The 23,486-nt window shown below is 33.2% G+C and overlaps 1 long non-coding RNA gene across 1 annotated transcript in view; it reads right to left on the reverse strand.

Annotated features, from left to right (window-relative positions):
* Positions 1–2,474: 2,474 nt before the first annotated feature.
* LOC134855473 (uncharacterized) overlaps positions 2,475–23,486 on the reverse strand; it is a 67,960-nt gene continuing 46,948 nt past the window's right edge. The window contains exon 3 of the long non-coding RNA XR_010164494.1: positions 2,475–2,622. This is a non-coding gene — a long non-coding RNA (uncharacterized LOC134855473). The remainder of the gene's footprint in view (positions 2,623–23,486) is intronic.

Consider the following 23,486-nt stretch of genomic DNA (forward strand, 5'->3'; position numbering starts at 1 on the left):
CTATTTAAATTAGACGTCAATCATATCATCGACTTCAATATTTTTTTTAAACATTTCTAAAAACCTAGAAAAAACTCTCGATGGGTGCGTATGATTCTGAGTTTTACTTACAACCGCTTCCTGCTTCAAATTTGTAACTATTCGTGATTCATAAGTTCACCCTAAAAGCTTTTCGTAAAATTTAATGACTTTTTAAAAGTCAGACTGCTTTTTTAAAAGTCAGACTCAGAAAGAAATGAACAAAATAATCTCCTTCAAACAACGCGTTTTATCAGTACTCCAGTAGAAGCAATTTAAGGAGGACTAAAATCAGCATTAGGATAACGAGATACACGAATCTATCCTGCTAAAAATAGGTAGTATGACTAACAGACAGTGTACTTCATCAGAATTTACTCTAAAAAATAGCCACAAAATCTGATCTCGCCACTTTTAACTTTGAAAGTTTGCGATTTAAGAGATACAGCTAATGATTGTGGAGAATGGTTTTTAAGATGAAACCAGTAGCGGATTTAGATAAGGTGGCATCCGCCCCCCCCCCCCCCCCTCAGTAATTCGACCCCTGCCGACCCAAAAGGTCCCCCTTTGTATTAGTTTGAGATCTCCATTTTGGCTGTATGGACTTAAAATTTTTAAGAACGCGCCTTTGGCGCCAAAATATACTAATTTTGAGGGGGGGGGGGGGGCGCCGAAAAAAAAACATGATAATTTGGTGAACATTTTCAAAAAAAAAATGCCTAAAAATTTCTTTTTTGGCCTGTTTTTAAAAAAAGTTGCCTGCGGCGCAGAAATTTTGATCAAAATAAGGTCTTTATAAGGGTTTGACAGAATTCAGGAAATGAATTTGGTCTAACTAAAAACTAATTTGGCAAATTTTTGAAAAGCCGCCCCGAGAAAATCATAGATCCGCGCTTGGATGAAACCGAATTAAGATTGCAAACCACTCGTTTTGAATCGTCGAGTAGAGACGAAACATCCGTACCGATTGATATAAATTTTTTTGGATGTGAATTTTCAATAATTTTTGATTAATCTTGGAGCGATGCTTTAACGACTAACATTGGAACCAAACATTAAAAAAATTTTAAAAATATTGGGCGACAAATAGTTGTCGCTGCATACACGACAGCTTTTCTGTCGGACAAAAGGTTAATCAATAATTGACAAAATTGAGTCGAAGATAACCGATTTCGATACAACACAAATGTAGCAAGGCAAACGAGCCGACAGAAAATAAAACAACACCCACAGATATAAAATTTGAAAAATTTGGTCTGCTAAAATTTTCAACTGTCTTGATTTTGTATTTTAAAAAAATTGTTTACAAGAAAAACATGCCAAATGAGACAAATTAATGCTGCGGTAATAAAAAAAAACTGTGCCAAGTAAGATAACTTAGAGCGGTAACAAAGCCGATAATACAAGAGCAGACACACGTGCTAATCGCAAGGGTAATGAAACAAAGGAAGATTGTTTTGATAGAAATTAATGACATGTGTTTATACGGTATCATACTTGATTTTCAGGAAAAAAAATATAAGACCCTGACAGTTTTGATAAACATACTCCTCACCGTTTAGAAAGATCATGATCCCAAATTCCTCCTTTCTGTCAATGGTTTCTACGAACCATATAGACATTCCGGCAACTGCAGCTAGTTCGATTGCATGTCGAGTAACCCAGGTTTTTTCCCGACTCCAAAATGTGTGTTCAAACGAAAAAGTTCTAGCTATCCACTCGTAGTCAGCTTCACTGCGCACACTTGGATGCAGCCAGTTCTTACTTAGCGTTTCATCCTTTATTCGAAACTTGTAGAACTCTGATTGGACAGATTTTTCGTTAGCAGTGCTGAGGTAATCCAGCCATTTGTCATTTTTTTTGAAAGATTCCGGCACAATTAATCCAACTTCTAATTGAGCACGAGAAACTGCTCTCATTAAAATAGGTCCGATTTGATAATGGATCCAAGTTTCTGTTGCGTCCAAGAGGAATTCATCCCAAACCACCAGTACGGATTTACATTCGGTACCACTAAACTTTTCTTCTGGTTTTGCGAGACGTCTGTCAATGTAAATTATTACGTATCTGCCATCGGCATTCCAATTCTGTCCTATGAACGATTGCATATCACTAACTTCTTTACTTTCTGTCTGTTTGACGGATTTACTGGTGTAAATTAAAACTAGTCGGTCTGATCGAAACTTTGGGTTCAAGAAATCCGTGTCTTTAGCTATTTCTTTACACTCAGGCAAACTCTTTATATATTTCACTTGAATCTTTTCTTGCGTAGATTGAAAGCATCCTGCAACTACTTTCCCTATATGATATAAATCATTTTTAATATTACGGCGGGGAAAGTGATATTTGTCACCCACTTTCAGAGACCCATGATTCATCATACTGATGTGCTGGGAATTCCTGAACAAAATATGGAGGTATAAACACTTGTATTCCAAACAAAACGGAGACTCATCACAAGCATCAGCTGCATCTTTAGTTGTGAAGATAGTCTGAGCAACCCAAATATATTTGGCGTTTAGAGCAACTATTGTGTGGATGAACAACAAAAAACTAAGGGCATCAAATTCGTCCAACATTATTGCATAGGTCTTCTTACTCCTCCTAAACAAAAAATTGAATAAATATTCCCTCATATAATGAAATTTGAAGCTATTTTGCAAGGCTGATAACACTCTAGAACCTCGTGAGCTGCAATACATTATGAAGCAAAGAGCACAGCATTCTCCTATGCGAATAAAAAGTTGTACAAAATGTACCATTTATCTTAAAAATACGACCCGCATATGTGATATTTATATAAGAAAATTTAGCAATGCGATAACGAGGCCAAAATGTGAATTTTTGAAAAGTAAGCAAAATTTACAACTGGCTGAAAACAGATTTGTCGCGGAAGTTCTAAAATTGCAGTTTTTCTTTGATTTTAATTGCTGTTTTGGATTAATGGAAAATGCTTATCATAGAGTTTTCATACAATTTTCTGTACGTATGGAATTGTATGAAATTGTATGACAAGAAGTTTCTCATATATGGAAATTGTATGATCAGAAGTTTTGGTCAACCCGGGTAGCGGACGCGCATTTTGTCAACACGAATCAATTAGCAGAATTTAACGACTTTTTGAGCAAGCTATGAGCAAAAAAATTTACAAAAAATAAATTTTTTCAGGACAAAATTGGTAACCAAATTTTGCCAAGCGATGAAACTTGTTTCTAACCGAGCTTGTTAAGCGATGAAAGAATTTCAAGTTGCTGGTTTCAACAAAACGGATACCAAAACATCAGTTTGTTCTTAGCAAGACTTTCAAGCGATGAAAAATTGAAATAGTGCAAATTATTCCGAAGCAGAAATCGGTTTGCAAACAATTGTTCAGCTAATCAAGCCAGCGATGTTGTAGAGTTTTATTAGTCTATCTCTTACTCCGAAATGAAATTACTCATATGATTTTAAACCATGAATGAGTTTGCAGAGAAGATAGGTTTATCCAATCGAGTCTTCAAACAAAAAAGTTCGGATTATTTTAAAATGCAAAGCTTATCAGATGGTCCAAAATATGTTATGGCATCAATTAATTTCCAGAAATTAAACTTTTTCTAAAAGCTTTCATCAAGTAATAAACGTTTTTTTTGCAGTTTATACAACTGATTTTTTTCAACTGATTTTTTCAAATCAGTTTTTTCGACTGATTCTTTTTTGCTAAAACCCAATTGCAAAACTTCAGCTTTTTAAAGCAACTTCGACGAGAAGTTCATTTTCGAATCATTTCGATTTTTTGTAGCGGGAACTGATTTATCGAAACTCAAGTTCTTAAATTGAAATTCAGAATTTTCATTAAGCATAAACAATAAAATAGTGACCGCCGCAGTCGCGCTAACGTGTTGCGAGCTTGCCAACAGAGGGTAGGGCTCTATACGAATTTTAGAGCCGGTTGTCGCCGCGAAGCCTAAACCGGACTGTTTTGTATCGGACTGCTTTTTTCGTTCATTACATGATTTTTCGGGCTGTTTTGATTCGGACTGTTTTGTATGGGACTGTTTTGTGTGGGACTGTTTTGTGTGGGACTGTTTTGTGTGGGAATGTTTTGTATATGCACCGGCTTGTTAAAGCAAATATTTCTTAGACTGTTTTTCAGGCTGTTTTGTATCGGACTGTTTTTTCGTTCATTTTCATACTTTTCCGGACTGTTTTGTATTGATCTGTTCTGTATTGGAGTGTTTTGTACAGACACTTCAAAAACATGTCAGAGCATGAATCGGTTTGGGACTGTTTTCAGTCAACTTCCAAGAGCGATAAAACTTTGAGCTCTCCCGCTTTACCTCAAAGCACTATTTTTTGTTTATTTAGGAGAGTAAAATTATACAGGCAGGTAAACAATAAACCGCATGTACAAATCAAACCCGTCAAGGATCATGCAAAAAGCTATGCAGCTTATCGAGGCATGACCCTGAAAAATTCTATGACAGAAGTTGCGAGATAATATCCGGCTTGGTGATTCAAAAAACAAAACTATAAGACCTCAATTATCTTTAAGAAACAATGAAAACAAGCTTTTGAAATACCAGTTTAGTTGATGCTTTATTTATTTGGTTCAGACTATCTGGTATCAGCTCGTTTGATTTCAAAAAATTTTAACATTTAGGAGACAGATTTTTCCATGAACGCTGCATTATTTGAGTTTTCATGCTTGGTAAAGTTTTTGCCACAGACGCCCGAGTAACACGACGGTTATTTAGAGATTCCAAGTTAAAAGTTTCAAGGAGAGTTTTACCACAAAGTTGATTAAAAGTTTCTTTGAAAGTTTGTCTGAAATATAAGTTAAAAACGGTGTCATTCTCAAAACAATGTAGGATATATGAGGCTTGCTTGAATTTTCTTAAACAAACTTTCTCAAGCATGCTGAAATAAATAGTTCTAAAAATACGTTTTTGAATCACAAATACTTTTTCTAATAGGCTTTTTGATGTTGCACCAAATGCAATTAAACCGTACGAAATGATTGGCTTTGCATAGAAGTTATAAAACTTAACCAGAACATTTTTCGAGAAATAGTTTGTACCCTTGAATAGTAAACCGTTAAATTTAGCTAATTTACCACAAACATTAATAATATGAATTTCAAATTTGGGTCTGTTGTCCATTTGAATTCCTAAATACCTTAAATCAGAAATTTCGGATATTTTTCATTTAAAATATCCCGTTCAAACTTCTTTTTCGCACTTTTTTTGATTTATGAGCAGTTTGTTATTGATGCACCAATTACAATTTTTAATTATTTGTCTGGAATTTTGTTTTTATATGCAAGTTTTTGAGCATCAACTACTGTTGTATCATCAGCAAATAATGTTAATTTCACGTTGCCGGCCGACGGCATATCATTTATGCATAAAAGGAACAGAAATGGCCCAAAATGAACCTTGAGGAAAACCGTTTGTACATTTTCGCATATTCGAGACCGATTGATCCGAATTGTCAATATTGTTTGTCATTAACTTGTGAATTTTCCCTCTGAACCCATATTGATAAAGTTTGTCAAGCAAAATTTTCCGATCAACTGTATCAAATTCTTTTTTCAAATCAAAAAAGCAGGAGAAACCAAATTTTCTATTATCAATTGATTCACGAAAGAAGTCAGTAATGGACAAAATGGCATGAGTACAAGAATGATTACTTCGATAACCAAACTGATGCTTATCAGTCAAGCTGTTTCTAGCGGCAAAATTGGATAGGCGCTGGAAAATTTGTTTTTCAAAAAGTTTATCTATACAAGACAACAAACTATTTGGACGGTAGTTATCGGGTTCAGTTTTGTTGCCAATTTTATGCAATGGTAAATTTTTTGCAATTTTGAGAAAATTAGGAAAACACTCTTTCTTGAAACATATTTTGAAAAAATGCGCTGAATTGTCAGCCAGCACTGGAACAGAAACCTTTACCATTTCACTACATATCCCATCATGACCAGTAGGCTTTTTATTGTTCAAGTTTTAAATTTCGTTCAATATCTCATATCGATTGGTATCATATATAACGAACGCATTTTTTTAACTGGAAAATTTGATCTATACACGTTTATTTAAAGTTTTCTGTTAGTTCTTCTCCAATATAGCAACATCATTGAAAACATTAACATCGAAGAAAGCAGTATTCGCAATTTTTCTACCACAGAATTGATTAAAAGCATCAAAAATTCCGGACGAATTCTTCTTCTTCGTTATCATGTTATCATAGTACCGGCGTTTACTCTCCCTTATAGCCTTAATAACATTGTTCCTACTTGAGGTAAAATTATTTCTGTTGTCAATGAATGGTGTCTGAATCCAATTTTTGTGTGACACATTTGGGTTATTAATCATTCTCCTAATTTTCAGATTAATCCATGGGTGGTTGTTTTTCTTTTTTCGGATTTTTTTCGGGCAAAACTTCGAAAATTCATCTATCAAAATTTGGGTCATTTCAAGGATGTAAAGGTGAGGACCATCATCGCAAATTTTGCTCAATCGATTAATTAGCAAAAACAAAAATTTTAAACAATAATCTTCATTCAGTAGTAAATCATAGTTGAAATCCGTTTGATAAGAATCCACGTTTTGCTTTTCTGAAAAAATTTTTAGGTCACACGTAAGTCCATAATGGTTACTAATAGTAAGATTTAATATTGTTACCTGCGTTTCCTCCGCCGCAATTATACGGTCAATGCAAGTACTTGATATGTTAGTTACTCTAGTTGGCTCGATATTTTGAATTTCTAAATCAAAAGAAAGCAGAAGATTTTCATAGTCACTAAAGTTGCGCTGGCTACCTAGAATATCGACACTTAAATCAACCATTAGCAAAATTTCACCGTTTAATGCTTTCATTTCAAGCGAAAAGTCTTCAAACAAATTCAAAAAAGGTCTAGTTTGAGTTTTGATGGACGATATATTATGCAAATTTTTAGTGGAGGGTGATCGACAAAAAACATTTTGATAACAATGTGCTTCAAACTGACTGGAAATACAAAATAGTTATCATTAAGACCAGTTTTTTTTTGAAAACTGCAACGCCCCCACCACTAGTGTTAACGCGGTTTGAACAAACATTATTGTCATAACCTTCTTAATTATAAATACCAATAGGATCATTGTCTGAGAACCATGTTTCAGTCAGCCCAACTAATGCAGGCTTGTTATTAAAGGAATCAATTAAAACTGATAATTGGTCATGATGGACTCTTATGGAATGAACAATTAGGAAAAATACTGTTTGCAATGTTGTCAGGTCTGTCATATCTCGCAAAAGTTTTTTCTAAAATGAAACAAAAGAGACTTACGGCAAAAATCCGTAAATAGAGTTGAAATGATTTTGCCACTAATCAAAATCATTTTCATTTGATTAGCCGATTGAAGTAGTTCGTTTAATTTAGAGTGCGAAATGCTTAGCAAACTTTAAAAGTTTTAAAGCAGTTTTTAAATAAGAAAAACCAAATTGATGGAGCATTTTGCCAATCTCGATCGAAGAAAAAATTTCATAATTTGGTTATTGTATGACCAATCGAGATTTTTGTCGTTTTAATTAGCTTATCCTAAAAATGGGAAAAAAATCACAAAGGGCTCAAGAAATTTCCTGTTTCTGTCTAGACTTTCAGTTAATTTGAATTTAGTTTTTCTGAAACCTTGAGTTATAAACAAAAATCTAGAGTATTGCAGATTCAGAGTGTGTATTGATTTGAATATTATTGTTGAGAAAAACAAATTTGTTCCATGAATGTTCAGCTCAATAATTCCTTAAGCGAAGTGTTTTATGTCCTATTGAATATACTCATAGAGTAATTTCAGAAAAGGTATACCGTCTGCTCGTCACGGCAGGATTTTCGGCAGGATTGATTTGTGCAACTTCTTAAAATAAAACCGGTCTTATTCTTACTCTTATATCTCCTAGTCTCCTCAATAGATCTAGTGTATACTGGTTTAAGCGAGTTATTTCTTGGAGTTTATCCAGAAAGAGAACAAGTATAATCAAAACAAGTAGTTTCAGCACTTACAAATAAGTTTAATTGTTGGACATGAAATATGATTGGTTAGATAGCAACAATTTTTAGAAATAGAGAACAATTTTATAACCCTTTATAAATTCTAGTTTAGAACCGGTTTCCACCCATTCGGGGTTTAAAGAGTTTTTAGTTCTTAAATGTTTAATGTAGTGGAGGATGGGTGATGTTGTTCTCCTTCTGAAGTAGCGAGCATTGGCTTCTTGGAGAAGGAAAAGTGTTGCTGTTTGTGTTGGACGGATGAAGGTTGTCATGTTTGTATTTCTAGATGGGTCTCGTTGATCGTGGTAATCTTGAGAGATTGGGTCAAGACTTCTGATCGATGCAATGAGGTATCGATTTCGTTAAGTTGAGAGCCAGACTACGTGTAGCATGAAGTTCAATTTTTTCGCGTGAAGTGCCAAATGACTACGTGTAATCAACATCGAGATGGCCATTGGTCTGATTCAATGGGTTTTCTTTGCTGCGATGTTTAGTCCGTACTTTGAATCCTTTGAGGGTAGTTACTGTAGGCAGCAAATCAAGTAGATTTGTCATTCCATAGTTGGAATGTGATTGGGTTGTCAACTTCTTTGCTGCTCATCTTTGGGGCTTTACGAAATCTATACATACTGCTTTTATCGTTTATATAAGTTTCTTTGTTAATTTAGATTTGATTATGATTTATTATTAATGGTTATCGCAAAAGCTTCTATATTAGTTCAGTTATTTTTAAGAGTCACTCACCCTTGAGCAACTCTTTGTCAAAAGAGAGTGTGGGTCACAAAGCGTGGCTGTAGCGCGGTAGGTTACGTTGGCTATAGAGCATGCTCAGGACGTCCCTCTGGTGGGCTAGGCTAGGAGTATGGTTTATTTTATGGTCTATTTGCATAGAGTCCCTTTTTGTGCTCAACCTTTTTTTACCTGTTTTGTTCTTTTTTGTTTTGGTGGTGTACTTTTCTCAAAAACCGAATGTTTTGGTTGGGGTTTGACTTTCGACTTTTGTGTGTTTTATTTCTTTGTGGTAAGACTTGAAAATGGTCTTCAAAAGAAAAATTTACCCAGTTTTAAGCTGGTTTTAATCTGGGTTTTTCTTTTTTAGTCATGCTCTTAATTGTGGTTTTGTGAAGTAACTAAGCTGCCCTGGTTATTTTAGTTTACTAATTAAACCCTTCCAACCGGGTTAAATGGAAGTTGTTAGAGTAATTGAAAAGAGAGTTGTTATCAGTGAAAGTTAAAACTTAAAATTCATTATTTAAACAATTCTTCGTGGGTGAGCTGTGCGACTGCGGAAAAAGTTTTATGTGCGAGTGAATGATTCAAATCTATAAAAACAGCGTCATGTAAAACGTTTCGTACTCTTTTAATTGATCTGCAATTGTTTATGAATTTACTACATTGAATTATTAATTTCACTGCTTTTGGGAAGTTTAGTTTACGCGTTTACTGCTTGGTGAGAAGAAATTTATTGCATTGAAGATTATTTATGAACTTACAGCTAATTAGGGGTGAGCCTTACTGCTTTTCAAAAAAATACTGTGTTTTGTTAATACAATTTTTAAAATTTCTAGAATAAAATTTTGAATTTTTTTTGTTTGCTTAAGATGATTGTGCGATGAGATCTAAAACGAAAGAGAAACCTTTATAAAAAAAAGGGTTAGTTGTGTTTTAAAATTATTAGTGTAAAATATATAACTCATATTTACTTATTCGTCAGCGCAAAATCTATCTGGGAAGATATCGTGATTGAGGTGCGATGATGTTAGCAAGTAAGCGGGTGTTATATTTAGTTTGCAGTAGTGGCCAAAGCAGTTCAAGTGCTTTGATTATCTTGTGCTTTTCTTTACTTGGTGAGAATTCATGCCGTGTGTTTTGGATTAGGTTATAAAGCTTATGATTATATTTATTATTATGGATGTATTTTAGGATCGGGATTTCAACAGGCTGTAAATATTCGTAAGGGATTATTAGTGGACGGGATTCATCAACATTTAAAGTTCTCTTTAGTGGGCAGAATATATACATTTGTCGGATAGGGTCGTAGTTTCTGATAATTCCTTGCATGTTAGTATCTTTTAGGCAATATGTGAAGTTTAAAAAGAATGGTGAATTACATTTGGAGTTAAAAAACTGAAATCGGTGTTGTGGGTTTCGTGACGGTGTGTAAGTCGTGTAATGGTGTTGTATGAATTTATAAAAAGTGTATATGTGAGTTTGTACTGTGCGTAACATTATTTGATATGAGCAGTGTAAGTCGCGTTCATTTGGTGCTAGGAAATTAAAAGTTAGTGAAAAATGGTTAAACTTACTAAAATACGAGTCGTAAGCTTTTGTGTCGCGAAGTGCTGTGGAGATAATGTGGTCGTATTTCTTATTCGTGCAATTTATAGTAAATACGTATTGTAATTTGATGAAAAAAATTTTTCAGTTGGTTAGGGGTTAGCGTTGGCGTCATGATCTAGAAAAGTATCTTCATTGGATCGTGCAATGGCGTGATCATAATGGTTATTAGAAAATCGGTTAGCTTTTTGTGCAGTGAATCTATTTAGAGTTTGATTGTATCCGATGGTGGTGAATTGTTTTTCGTTATGTGCTGTGGTTAGGTGATATTGTCTAGTTTGACATAACTCATTGTCGTCGGGATTATTACATAATAGGAGTGATAATGGATTACTAAAGTGATAATATGAAATCCATGAAAGTGTGGGGAATAAGGCATTTTCGTTAACATAATTTGGTTAATCGTTTTACGATTCGAGTGAAAGTAAGTATATTGTGGAAAGAATGCTAAGCACACATGTAGAAAATCTTTGTGTTAGTATGAAGTGGATGAGTCGAAATAGTTTGAGCTGGTCGAGGGTTAGAAGGGAATGTGGTATTGGGAAGTTTTCGTTTAACTACTCGGTGGGCTCGGGTTTCTCCAGTAGTTGATGCGAGGTTGGAGGATTCGGAAGATGTCATGCTTTGTGGGAGGTGATGAATGTTTAGTGTGTTAGCGTGTTGTATGTGTTGTTGAAGGGTTATGATGTTGTCTAATTCGTTTTCGAGTTCTGTATAAATGGGGCTAGAGTGGTAAGGTGGGACGCTAGTCAAAGGAGAGTACGTGGGAGTTTCATCAGTGTAAGAAGAAGGGGTTGAGGGGGCTTCATTAGTGATTTGGGATTGGAGGGGTTGAAAAGGGGGCTGGGAAAAGGTAGATGGGCTGGGCTCGGAGTCTGCGAATTCATCGGGGGTTTCAATATCAGAGTTGTTAAATTGTGAGATGGTGTGATAAACTGTATTCGTGGAAGTGTCGTCTGAATCCATGCTCGATGAGTTATTAGTATATGGTGATTCACGGTAGGGAGGGAAATCAATAAGTGGTACGATTGGAGTGTGACGTTGGACGTTGGATGGATATGAAAGGGAACGGTTGAGGGATCCAATCTGGCGGCTAATCGTGGGCTAAAAAGATAATTGTTCTGAGAACGAAAACTAGCGATATGTGGCTGTTCTATAATTAGTTCATATGTTTCTTTTACATTTGGTTGCTGCGCTATGATGTGGGTAACTGGACTTTGTGGATAACTATGACTTGTAGAGATGTGCTCTGTTAGGGCTATATTCCTGTAATTTCGTGGTACTAAAAAAATTGGATAGTTATTACTTAAGGTGTGTAATTGTGGTGCATTGCGTGTTTTATTTTTGATGTCTTGCGAATTATTGCATGCATTTGGTGTTGTTGATAGTTTTTTGTTATAATCTTTTATTAGAGAGTCTAAAAATATTTGATTGATTCAAAATAAAAAAAATCCGAAAAATCCTGCGAAAAGTATGCATGCTACACTTGCTTGCTTGTTTACTTGTGTGTGTTTTGCGCATTTATTATATATTCCTTTCAATAATGAGAAGAGGAACCCAAAAAAGTAAACATTGCGTATAATATAGTCAATCTTTCTAAGATGTAGCAGGGCCATCCTAGAAAGGCGAAGAGTTCATTTTTCAAATTTACAAAGTAAACAATTTTATTTGGTGATATATCTTGTAGACGGTATTTTTCGCCGTTTAAAGAAATGTAATTTTTTATATCTTTAAAGTATCCACTGTAGTCTTGTGTATAGATGTCTGAAAATCCTGTAGTTTCTGCAAGTTTTTTTAAGTTTTGGTCGATGGATATCTTTGTTTTGTGTCCATTTTTGTGAGAAGCTCTTGAAATTGTGTACGGATTTGATGTTGAATGTCTGATCTAGAATAAATAACTATTCATTGTAAATCTATAATTGGATTTCTGGCAATAGCTTTGATACTTTCTGGTGAAAGATTCTTTAATGGTTGCATAAGTGTAGGGTATGGTGTGAGAAGATAATATTTGTCTTCATCAGGATTTAATTGTACAACATTGTGGCTGTGTTCAGATCCACAAGGGACATCTGAATCCCAAAAATAAGTTCTTCTATAAAGTGTGTCAACAACATGTACTCTATTTTTGTAAAATATAGGGATTCTTTTGTAACTCATTTTATCTTCAAAAACATATAATGGTGATAATTTTGTAGTACAGGTGTAATACCATAACATATTTCCTTCATAATCGATGAAATTAGATCTATTTTCTGACAACAAATAACCTGCGTAAGGTATTTTTAAGACTGCAAGTGCAAGCGATTGTAAAATTTGTGCACGTTCAAGTTCACAAAAGTGATGAAGTGTTTCTAGTTCTGATAGTGATGTTTCTTTAAAAAATCCTACTTATCGTGTAGTCTAATTTCATGTCTGAGTCGATGTCATAGTGAGTTGCACCAAAAAAGGTATTGTTCATGAGTGATAATTCTTGTAAACGTGTGTTGCTTTTGTCCTGTGGTTTAAGTTTTCCACCAGTTCTTACTGTGTGTTTTGGAAGTGTTACTGCGATGTATGAGTTTTTGTCGCGAATGGAATTGTGATGTATTGGATGTTGGATAGTTATTAATTTTCCTGTGTTCAAGTCAAAACGTTTTTCGTATTCGACAATATTTTCTGCGTATTGTTTTTTATAAGGGGGCGTGTTATATTTGCAGGCAAGTTCTGTTTCTGGATAGTTTTGAAAACGTTTCAGCTTATTTTCTATATTGTGGATATTGTTGAATTGATAATTTTTTTGCCGAATTTTTTATGGTTTACTTTACCATAAGGTATGGATTCAATAAAGTATTTCTAATGAAATTTTATCATTTTTGCGTGTGTTCTTGCAACTTGAAATGTGGTACTTGTGTCTTCGGGGAACCAAAAAATAGTCGCTTGTGTTCTTGTAGTTGGATCGCAATAACCTTGGTCATTTTTACAAGGTAGTCGTAATTCTTGATAAATTAGTGTGTCGTCTTTTAAATCTCGTGTTAATTACTTTTTCTATTTGTTTTTTCCAATCAAAAAACAATTTCTTGGTATCTTTTGTTTTTGTGTCAGATTTGCAAATAAAGGGGTTGTTTATTCCAATGTGTGGCTTCCAATTTTTATCATGATGATCATAGGTTAATCGTCCATGTGCGCCGTGGAACGGATATTTAGGATCTAATTTTATATGACCTTGGTATCTCTCAAGTTCCGCTGAATGTCCAAATCTGGAAAATTTTGAAAATTTACTAAATTTCTCTTTGTTCCTTTATTTGTTGTTTAAGTCAACCGACTAACTTCGTTTTTACAACCTTCAGGTTTAAGATGTAGAAATTTTTCTACATTACTTTGATAGAACGATTCGTGGTCGAAATTAATTTTATTTCCATTTGAGACTTGGGAACAAATTACTTTTTTCTCTGAGAAGGTTGCTGTGAATTTGTATCCTGTTAATGCTGTAGCTCGGGGTTTGAGTAAAGTGTGTCTAATATAATTGTTGTTTCGATTTTCGATTTGTTGTGGTTTGGATTCATATTGAGTTAATTGATTTTTTGCATATTTATGTAGTGGTTTTTGTTCATTTTCTTCACAGTTATAGTGTGTGACTAGTAAGTCTTGGGGTCCAATTCGGGGAGAAGGGTTGTTATGATTTTTTGGTTCTGAAAAGGTAAAAAGGAGTAGGGTTTGAAAGAGAAGTACTAATAAAGATACGCATTTGTAGGATAGTCCTGAATATGGACTATAGAATGTGATGTGTCCAAATGTCTTTTTTGTAAATCTGTCGAATTTATAGATGATTTCTGTTGCGATGAATGGAGCAGGTAATGATTGAGCTGTTATACTTGCTGGGGCTACGGGTTGTGGATGATGTATTTAATTGTTTAATTTCACTGTTATTTCAAATTTAAGTGTCAGATTATCATGTGTAAGGATTTGTATGTTGTGTTCTTGTATATCTTTGTGAATATCGTCTGACTTTTTGATTGAGGTCTGACTTTTTGAAAGGGTTGAAGGAAGTGAAAGGGTTTCCGGTAATGACAAAAATAAATCTGATGAGTTGTCTATAGGGTCGTTTACTAAGTTAGGTTCACCTTGGGTGAAAGCTTGGTTCATCCAATATGGGAGACGATGTGTTGAAGTTGGGGGATTAAAAGGATTTTCATGAATTTGTTCGCATGTGGGGGTTGAACCTAAGTAATCCGATGGTATGTTTGGAGTATTTTGTTGTGAGGTAGATTGTAATGGCAGGGGGTACTTTGAATTGTAGTATTGGATAGGTCTAGTGGATTTGAGATTGGTGATGAGAGTATACTGAAATAAACTCTGGGAGTTGTAAAATTTCTATTTCGTCTTGGATGTATAATTTGTCTAGTTATCATGGGTGCATTTTGTTTCTGACTTGGATGTCTTGTTCTATTAAGGTCCTAATAAGGAGAAGGGTATATGTTATATATTGGTTCGTATTGTGGTTCGCTTGGGGGTTCGTGGCGAACTACTGGTTCTAAAGGTTCTGATAATGGTAGATGTTTTTCCTAAAACGGATATGAGTTTTCTTGAAATGAAATACTTTTTGATGATTGAGGATGGTTTGTCTGACAAGTTGTTGGTGTTGTTGGTGATTCTTGGAATGTTGTAGTCGGTAGGGACTGTTGTGTGGTTTGTTGATTAGCAATTTCGAAAGCTTCGTTACAATTTTTTACCTAAGAAAATTTTTTTTGATTATAATATTCTTTTTTGAAAGAAACTAAAAGTATTGTTGCTAATCCGAAAATTAATTTTGCCTTTTTGTTTGCAAAAATAAAAAATTCTTTGGTTGCAAAAATTTTTGATTTTCAAAATTAGGGAGATTGAAAATGTGAAAAATATTACTAAAAGAAGAAAAATCTCTTTTTCGTTGAATAGGTGTCTCAACATTTAGATAGTTATAGAGAATTAGTACGTACCGGAGGAGGTCAATGATTTTTGCAAAGTTGATGTAGGCTTTTGTGAGCAAATAAAAATTTATTAGAAAACTGCAAAAAAATATCAAGAGGAGGAGGAATAATTCAAGGCTATCTTCAATAAAAAATTATTCTAAGTTGGAAAATGGTTGAGATTTTTGAAAAAAAAAAATAAGTTATTGGTTCTAGAAATTGAACTGTTCGAGAGAGAAGCATTGAAGAAATGATTCGTTCCGTTCAATCTTTTTTTATTTTTTTGAGGCGAAATTCGAGAGGGATCGGAGTATTTATTGATTTTTGACAATTGGGTTGGGTATAGACAGTTTTTGGTGAGGGGAAGTCTGGAGGTCTAACAATGAGCTTTCCAGTTTTATTTTATTCATTGGATGATCAGATATATTCATGAGTTATTCGTACTTTAGGCTAAATGATCATGTCCTATTTTTCCTTTAGGCTAATTTAAAATTTTTTCTTGACAAAATTTTGAGGTTTAAATTGGGACAAAATTAATGAACTTTATTCTAGTTGATAGGGGAGGGCTGTAATAGTTGGATTTTGTTTATTTCGGTTGTCGAATATGAGCTTGTTGCTTATTTTTGTTCTGGAGGTCTTTTAGTTATAGTTACATATATACGTTTGAAGGTTGCAGTTTGTCGGCTAAAAAAGAGGTGTCAGAAAAAGGTAATGTTTAGATAGTTTCTGTTTGACTGAAATTGAACTAGTTTGTTCAAGAGTTTCAGCATGAAATTTTAGAAAAGAGAAGAAAGATTTGTTATATTTTTTGAAAGTTTCAAACGATAATTAATTTGACTGGGGATTTTGGAATTCAATGTTCTTTATTTTCTTAGATTGTGCAATGGAGGTATTGTAATCTTTTCGTGGTTGATTTCGAAGTCGTGATATTTGTCGTTGTTGAGATTTTTCTGTTACTTGTGGTAAAATTTTTTCTTCTAATTTTCGATTTTTTTCTTTTGAGGTATCGGTTTATCGCTTAATTCTTGGGATTTTTGATGGGTATTTTCTTTATGCTTTCGTTCTACAAGTTGCGGAGTACATTTGGAATCATTTATTTGATTCTGATTTTTGTCCGAGTTGTCGTGGACAACTTTAAGTCCTGTAAAGGAGTATAATTGTGTGAGCTCACGGAGAGCGTTTTTCTTTTGGGTAATAGGGTGAAAGATTGTTTCTATGTTGAACAATTTTTTATTATTCGAGTCAATAAATTTATATGTTGTATCAGTGGGTTGGTCAATGGTTTGAAATGGTCCTTTTCGATTAGGTTGTAGTTTTTTAGATATTCCTTTTTGTGCTGCAAAACTTGGGGTTGAAACTTAAGCTCCGTTTTTCAAATTTGTATCTCTTGTGAATCGTGAATTTATTTGGGAATTAATATTTTGCCTTTGTAATATATTTTTGGCTACTTTTTGATAAATTTCATTGTGTTTTCTATCTCTGTTTAAAATGCCTTTGCTATGTGCACTGGAGGCTAGTTTTAAAGTTTGTGGGTGATGAAAATGCTCTTCATCGTGTGTATGTAATGATAGATTATAACATAATGATTCTTTTATAGGTTGGCAATAACCTTTGACGAGTTTGCTGTGAAGATTATTGATTTTCGGGGTTTTTGATTAAAATCCTTTTCATAGGGTGACAGTCCTTATGTTGTTGTTATTTGTGAATTATAAGATAAGGGAAACGTTTTTACATCTGTTGACCATTCAGTAAAATTTGTATCACTTCCGTTTATGAGACATCTTAGATATACTTGTAATGAACGGTTCATACCATCGACTAAACCATTAGTCCAAAGGGCAGGAGATGAGAAGTTCGCTGTTTGTGTTTGATGTTTTATAGATGGCATAATGTGAGTATTCCATTTTTTATGAATTCAGTGCCATTGTCTGTGACAAGGAGTTCGGGTAATCCAAATTTTGCTATCCAGTGACCATAAAACGTTGTATATGCATAACATGCATTACAATGGGGTACTGAGTTGAATTATACGTAATAGCTAAATGCGTCGACTATGACCATTATAAATGAGTTTCCTTCTGAAGAATGTGATATTGGTCCTCTTGTATCGAATGAGATTCTGTGAATATAACTCAACCTTAGTCTTTTAAAATTTTGTTTTTCTGCAATTTGTTTTTGATGTGGATATGGTTTATTTAGTTGGCATCTTATGCAATCGTTGCATAATACTTTGATCCTAATTAGTGCACTTGAGAAGTAAAAGTTTTGGATAAAATTTGAGTATTTTTTTTCTCATCCTGTATGTCCTTTAGTGTTTAAGGAACGTGAATTGTGAAATTCTAGAAGTATCATACTTAAAGGTGAAGAGGGTACTTTGAGATCAGATGTTTGGTCTTCTAAAATATCTATGTTTTCATTTATGGATGTATTTTTGAATTTTCTAAAGTATCTAACAAGTGTTTTGTTTCCTAGAAATGTGATGTCGGCTTTTATGCGCTTGGTTTTATATTTGTGCCAAAATTTAAATTTTGTAATGACTGGATCATAGGTCTGATATTTTTGTAATAATTTAATTCAAGTGTTAATTTCTCTGTAGTCGGCAGAAAGGTATTTTCAATTTCTGTTTTCGAGAAGGGTATGATATCTGGAGGGTCATGGAGGTTGAATACTTGATTTATCGTGTGTTTTAAAATGATGTCTGGAGATCCTGATAATTTTATATTATCGGTTAAGTTTTCTTTTTTTATTAAAGAGAATAGGTCTGTACTTTTTATATTAGTCTGAGTGGTTTTTGTTGTGTATTGTTTTTGATCCAAGAAGTATATGGTATCGGTTTAAATGTAGAGTTTCCTAGTAGATCTACTTCGCAGTGATTATTTTGACAATCTAAATATATAAAAGAAAGTGTTGTAAGTTATTTATTTGTGCTTGTTCATTGTCAGTTTTTACTGCGTATTTGCATTCTAACCGTGGTGCGATTTCGTCTTTTGCAAGAAAAAAATCAATATTTTGTGGTTTTTCTACTGTTGTTTTTCTTGTTAATAATTCCGATGGTGTATTTCTACTGAGTGTGTCTGGTAGTCCAAAATTTTTTCCTATTCTCCAATTTCTATTTAAGTTTGGGAATTTCCTTAAAATTAATTGAAATTCATAAATTCTCTGGTTTGGATTTGATTATCAACTATTATAGGTTTATGGTCTGTAAAAAGAACTGTTAGATGTTTTGATTCAAGTATTAAAAATTCATATTCTTTGAGAGTGTATATTACAACTGTGCATTCTCTCATAAATTGAGCGAGTCTAAGTTCAGCCTGTGTAAATAGTCTTGAGTTTGCTGAAATGCGATTCATTTCATTTGTTCCATTGTGAGATTATAATAATGCTGCTCCGATGCCCAAATTGGAGGCGTCGCAAATAGCATAAATTGGTTTGTCTGGATCTGAAATAGTATTTGATATTTGATCGGTGAGGAGTGTTTTAATTTCTTCAAATCGTTTTTGATGTTCTGTTGTGCACTCAAAATTGTTTTGTTGCCTAAGCATGTAAAAAAATGGTTTTAAATATAGTTGCATTTCATAGACCTATTTACTTAATTAGTTAAGCATTCCTAAGAATTCATATATTCTCTTTTTATTTGATGGAGGCTGAAGTTTTAGAATTGCATCTATGCGGGAATTTTATAGAGTTATCGTGCTTCCTTGTATAATATGTCCGAGGAATTTTACACGAGTGAAAAAAAATTGTGATTTATCCGGGGCTGCTTTCATGTTTTCTTTAAGTAATTTTTAGTGACACTTTTCTAAGACAATGAACATTTCGCTTTTTGTCTGCGATTGCATGAAAACATCGTTTAAAAACGTTATGAAGTTTTATCTAAGTATGAGTGGCCGAACGTTTTTACTCATAAATGCTGAGAAGGCTGCTGGTCCTATGGAGAATCCATAGAATAGTCTATTGAATTCATATTGTTGGTTTCCAATCACGAATTGTGTTATTCGTCGTGATTGTTCATCTAGTTGATACTGGTTGTATGCGCTGTTCATGTCAGCTGTTGTCAAGTATTTGCCGTTTATTTTTGCGAGAATTAATTGATTTGGTTCTATGGGCCATTTACATTTAAATTCATTGATGAGGGAATTAGGATATCTTGCGTCTAAAATGATTTTCATTGATTCTCCTTTAGCTAAAATAATCACGGGATTATGAATGTGTTTCCTTTTGGCTGTTCTTCCTAATTTACTGGTGAAATCATTTCATTTTGTTCTAGTATGTCTTGTAATCTATTGACTTAATGTTGCAGATGATTTGGAATTTTACTTGCTCCTTGGTTTTTGAAAATTGCTTCAGGATCAGAGGCAAGTGTAGTGGTGAATTTACTTTTCCAACATCAATTTTAGATGTTGCGTAAACCATTGGGTATTTCAGTTATAGTTCGGCTAGTTGTTCAAATTCTTTTTGTGTAATTTGGGAGTGTTGAAAATTGAACACTGTAAGCAATTTTGTTGTTCTGTGGTGAGTTTTGATATCTGAAATCTTGGTTTAAAACAAGGTGTTTTTGTGAAACAGTCTATCTTTCGCTTTTCATTAATTCTTACAATATTTATTGATAATTCTTCATTAAGAATTGGTGATTGACATATATCTAGTAATTTTAAAAATTTATTTACCCTATATGATATTTCTTTTGTGGGAGAACTTGTTCCATTAGTTTCACAATAACCTAGAAGTCCTAGAGTTAATTTCATTTTATATGGAGAGTTATTGTATACATGTAATCAAAAAACATCTGAAGTTGTATTTTTCATGTATTTGATGGACGAGAGTGTCACTCGGAAAAACTTATGGATTGACTTGAATTCAAGGTCTGACATAAATAATCGTTGTTTTTTGTTTCATATTATATTGGTGGAGTTGGCTTTTCGAAAAGTTATTTATATATATATATATATCCTGCTAGTGGTTTCGTTTTCGTTCTTGATTATATATAGGGTAGAATTTGAAGAAAAATGGTAGTTAATTATTTAAAAAATTTAAGTGATGTTTTTTTCACTCTTCTCTATTTGTCTTTTATTTGTATTTTGCTGTTTAAAACAATAATAGTGGGAATATATTTAGTAATAAATGGTATTCCAACGATAACGTGTTTCATATCTGTGATATGGAAGGTTTGTTGGAATGGTTTAGTTAAAACTTTTTCTGTTCAATTTTTCGAGGGGGAACAAGGAATAGTTGGATTTTTCCAAAATTTGTTAAACTTGATTCTTGTGCTGTAGCTAATCCGCTTGATGTTTTTGAGGGTATTAGTTTTGGATGAAGGGTTTGTATTTCACTCCTTGTGGGAATGTTTATTATATTTGATACTGATCTTGAGTCTAATAAAAAATCAATTTCAAGGTCTGGTTTTGAAAATCATTACTTTTTGGACTGTCTAAGAGAAGTGGGGTTGTCCAAATTTTTTTATTGGGTCGTTGTATTTTATTTGATGTGTTCTGATAAAAATTACCTGCGCTTGAACTTCCTTTAAAATCTTGTTCAGTATAGTCTATTGTTGCTTGAATATAATTAGGGTTTTGGAAATAATATTCATTGTTTTGGTATTAAATCGATTCTATTGGTATTTCGTATTCAAATTTCGATCTGAAGCACGTTTATTGAAAATGTATTTTCTGTCTCGCTTTCATCGCCTGTAGATTCGCAATTTATGTTTTTCAGTTGTAATTTTGTGTTTTCTGTGTTATCGATACCAGGAGGGTCTGATTGAGTTTCTTCAGTTGATTGTACTTCAGTCTTTGATGCTTAGGTGTACTACTCCTATAGTTTTGTTGTGAATTTTGGTATTGTGTATTATTCTTTGTGGTGATTGGGAATGATTTCTTTGTCAATTTGGATAGTTTGAATTTCGATTCTGTGACTTGTCAAGTGATCAATTATGATAATTTTGATAGTTTGATTTTTTATAGTTTGATATGTTGTTTGAATAGTCTAGTGATCTCTTATTTTGATATTGTCTGTTCTTATGATTTGAATAGTTTCTGTTCCTATTCTATGAGGAATTTCTAGAACAATTGCTTGAACAAAATTTGATCCGGGGGTTTGAGTTTGAACGATTTCTGATATAGTTTGAGTAGTTGCTTCTATATGAGTTTGATCTTGAATAGTTATATCGATATTGGTTGTTCTGACTCTTTGATCGACTGTATCTATTTTGTGACAAATTTCGTATATTTCTTTGGTTTGGAGATCTTCCTCGATAATTATATCTGTAAGGTGATTGTTGTTTAGAGGTATTATAGTTATCAGGAAGTGGTTTCCCTGAACTATTGTTACTAGGAATGTTTTTGTTTGGTAAATTTTGGTCTTTTTTCATATATTGGTAACTGATTTATTTGGTTCTCTTTGTTTTTGTGGTTTGTTTTGGTTATCTTGTTGTTTTTGTCTACCTTCAGCAATGTTGTGTCCAAATCTACGGCAATAGCTAAAACATTTTTTTAATGATGTTTTGCTTTTAAAATTTGGGTTGTTCTCGTAGATATTTAAAATTTGAGTGATTTTTGCAGCTAATTCAGTTTCAGAGTCATGAATATTGTTTATTTGTGAAGTAGTACTTTCAAGGTTGTTTACTTATTGTAATTTTAAGTTTTCTGTTTCTTCCAATTCCATTGTGGATTTGGCTTGTTCTAGTTTATCTACTAGCTTTCTGAACTCTACATCGGGTTCTCGAATTGAAGATGGATGAGATAGTAGTAGAAGAGTGAAAAGAAGTGGGGGGAGGGGTGGTTTATGACCCCCAGGTTTTAAGATAGGGAATAGACCATCCGGTCACCCAGCTATGTATTAAGATAGGGTATAGAGTCTACATTATATAAGGATAGGGAATGGGATTACCAATGGTAAGGTTTTATGGTTTGTGTGATGGTAAGATAATGGTTCGAAAAACAAAAAATTTTTGGATTTTGTGTAGAAGTGTCTACTTGTTTCGCAAAATCTCGGCGCGCGTTATCTAATTGTTAAATTTTACTGGTTAATTACGTGTAGATTGTGTAATGAAGATCTTTTAATTAGATTTTTGGTACATGGTAAGTTTCAGATGGTGAGATGGTAAGTTTTGAAAAAATTTAGGCACCCGAAATTTTTGAGCTCGTTTTTTGCCAATACTAGCGTTTCTTAACCAACTTCTACAATTTGTGATATGTAAGGCCTAACTTGTCTAACAAAAATTCGGTATGGTAAGTTTCAGAAGGTAAGTTCCAGGAAATTTTAAGAAATTTTCTTAAGCTTTACTTGCAAATACATTTTTATCTTGAAAAACATTTTGATCTTAAAAAAGCGAAAAATATATTTTTTTGGATGGTAAGTTTCAGATGGTAACTTTCGATTTAAAGTATGAGATCATAAACTAATAATTCAAAAAAAATTTCTTTTCTTGAAAGAATCTTTTAAACTCTTTAGATTTATATTCCCTCTTAGTGAAAATTGTCAAGAGGGGATTATCTTTGACAGGTTAATTATTCCGCTCCACGGGATATCAGGAGAATCTTGACAGCTCCTCATGGTTGATTACTTTTGTATCCCACTTAATGTTTTATTCCCCAGGTTATCTGGAGAACGGATGACAGCTTAATTACACTTATTAATTTTATGACTTATTTTATCTTTTTTCACATAATTATCCCACGATCATATGACAGATACATATTAGCAGTTCCCCACAGAGTTAATGAAGCGCGAGTTACTTTCTTGAGAGAATAAACTCTTAAGTTTTCATAAAAAATTGATATACATTCAATCAAAATTGCATGAACTTTTCATTGGAACTAAGATAAAATTATGCAAAAGTTTTTAAGTTTCGACCAATCAGATGTTTTTATCTTGTTCTTATTTTTACCTCAACTGTTTTATTTGTTCTGTCATATTTCTTGCTACGATTCATTTCATTTCTCTTTTATCACTTTGTCTTTAATCATTAAAAAAAATCTTTGAAATTTCCAAATTTTTCAAAAAATTATTATCCAAATTTGTCAATTGCTCTGCCACGGTAAAACTTTAGAGTGAGAAAAATGTAGTATCAAAGTTTTTTTGTGTCTGATTCTTTTGTATAAAAACTTTCCAATCTTTCTCAGAGTAAACTTTTAGGAAAATTATACAATTTACTAGAAGTTGGTTACAATTTTCGTAAACTTATCTACTCTATCGTTAATTGG

The sequence above is a fragment of the Symsagittifera roscoffensis genome, chromosome 10 (genome assembly GCF_963678635.1).
Source record: "Symsagittifera roscoffensis chromosome 10, txSymRosc1.1, whole genome shotgun sequence".
Classification (NCBI taxonomy): domain Eukaryota; kingdom Metazoa; phylum Xenacoelomorpha; order Acoela; family Convolutidae; genus Symsagittifera; species Symsagittifera roscoffensis.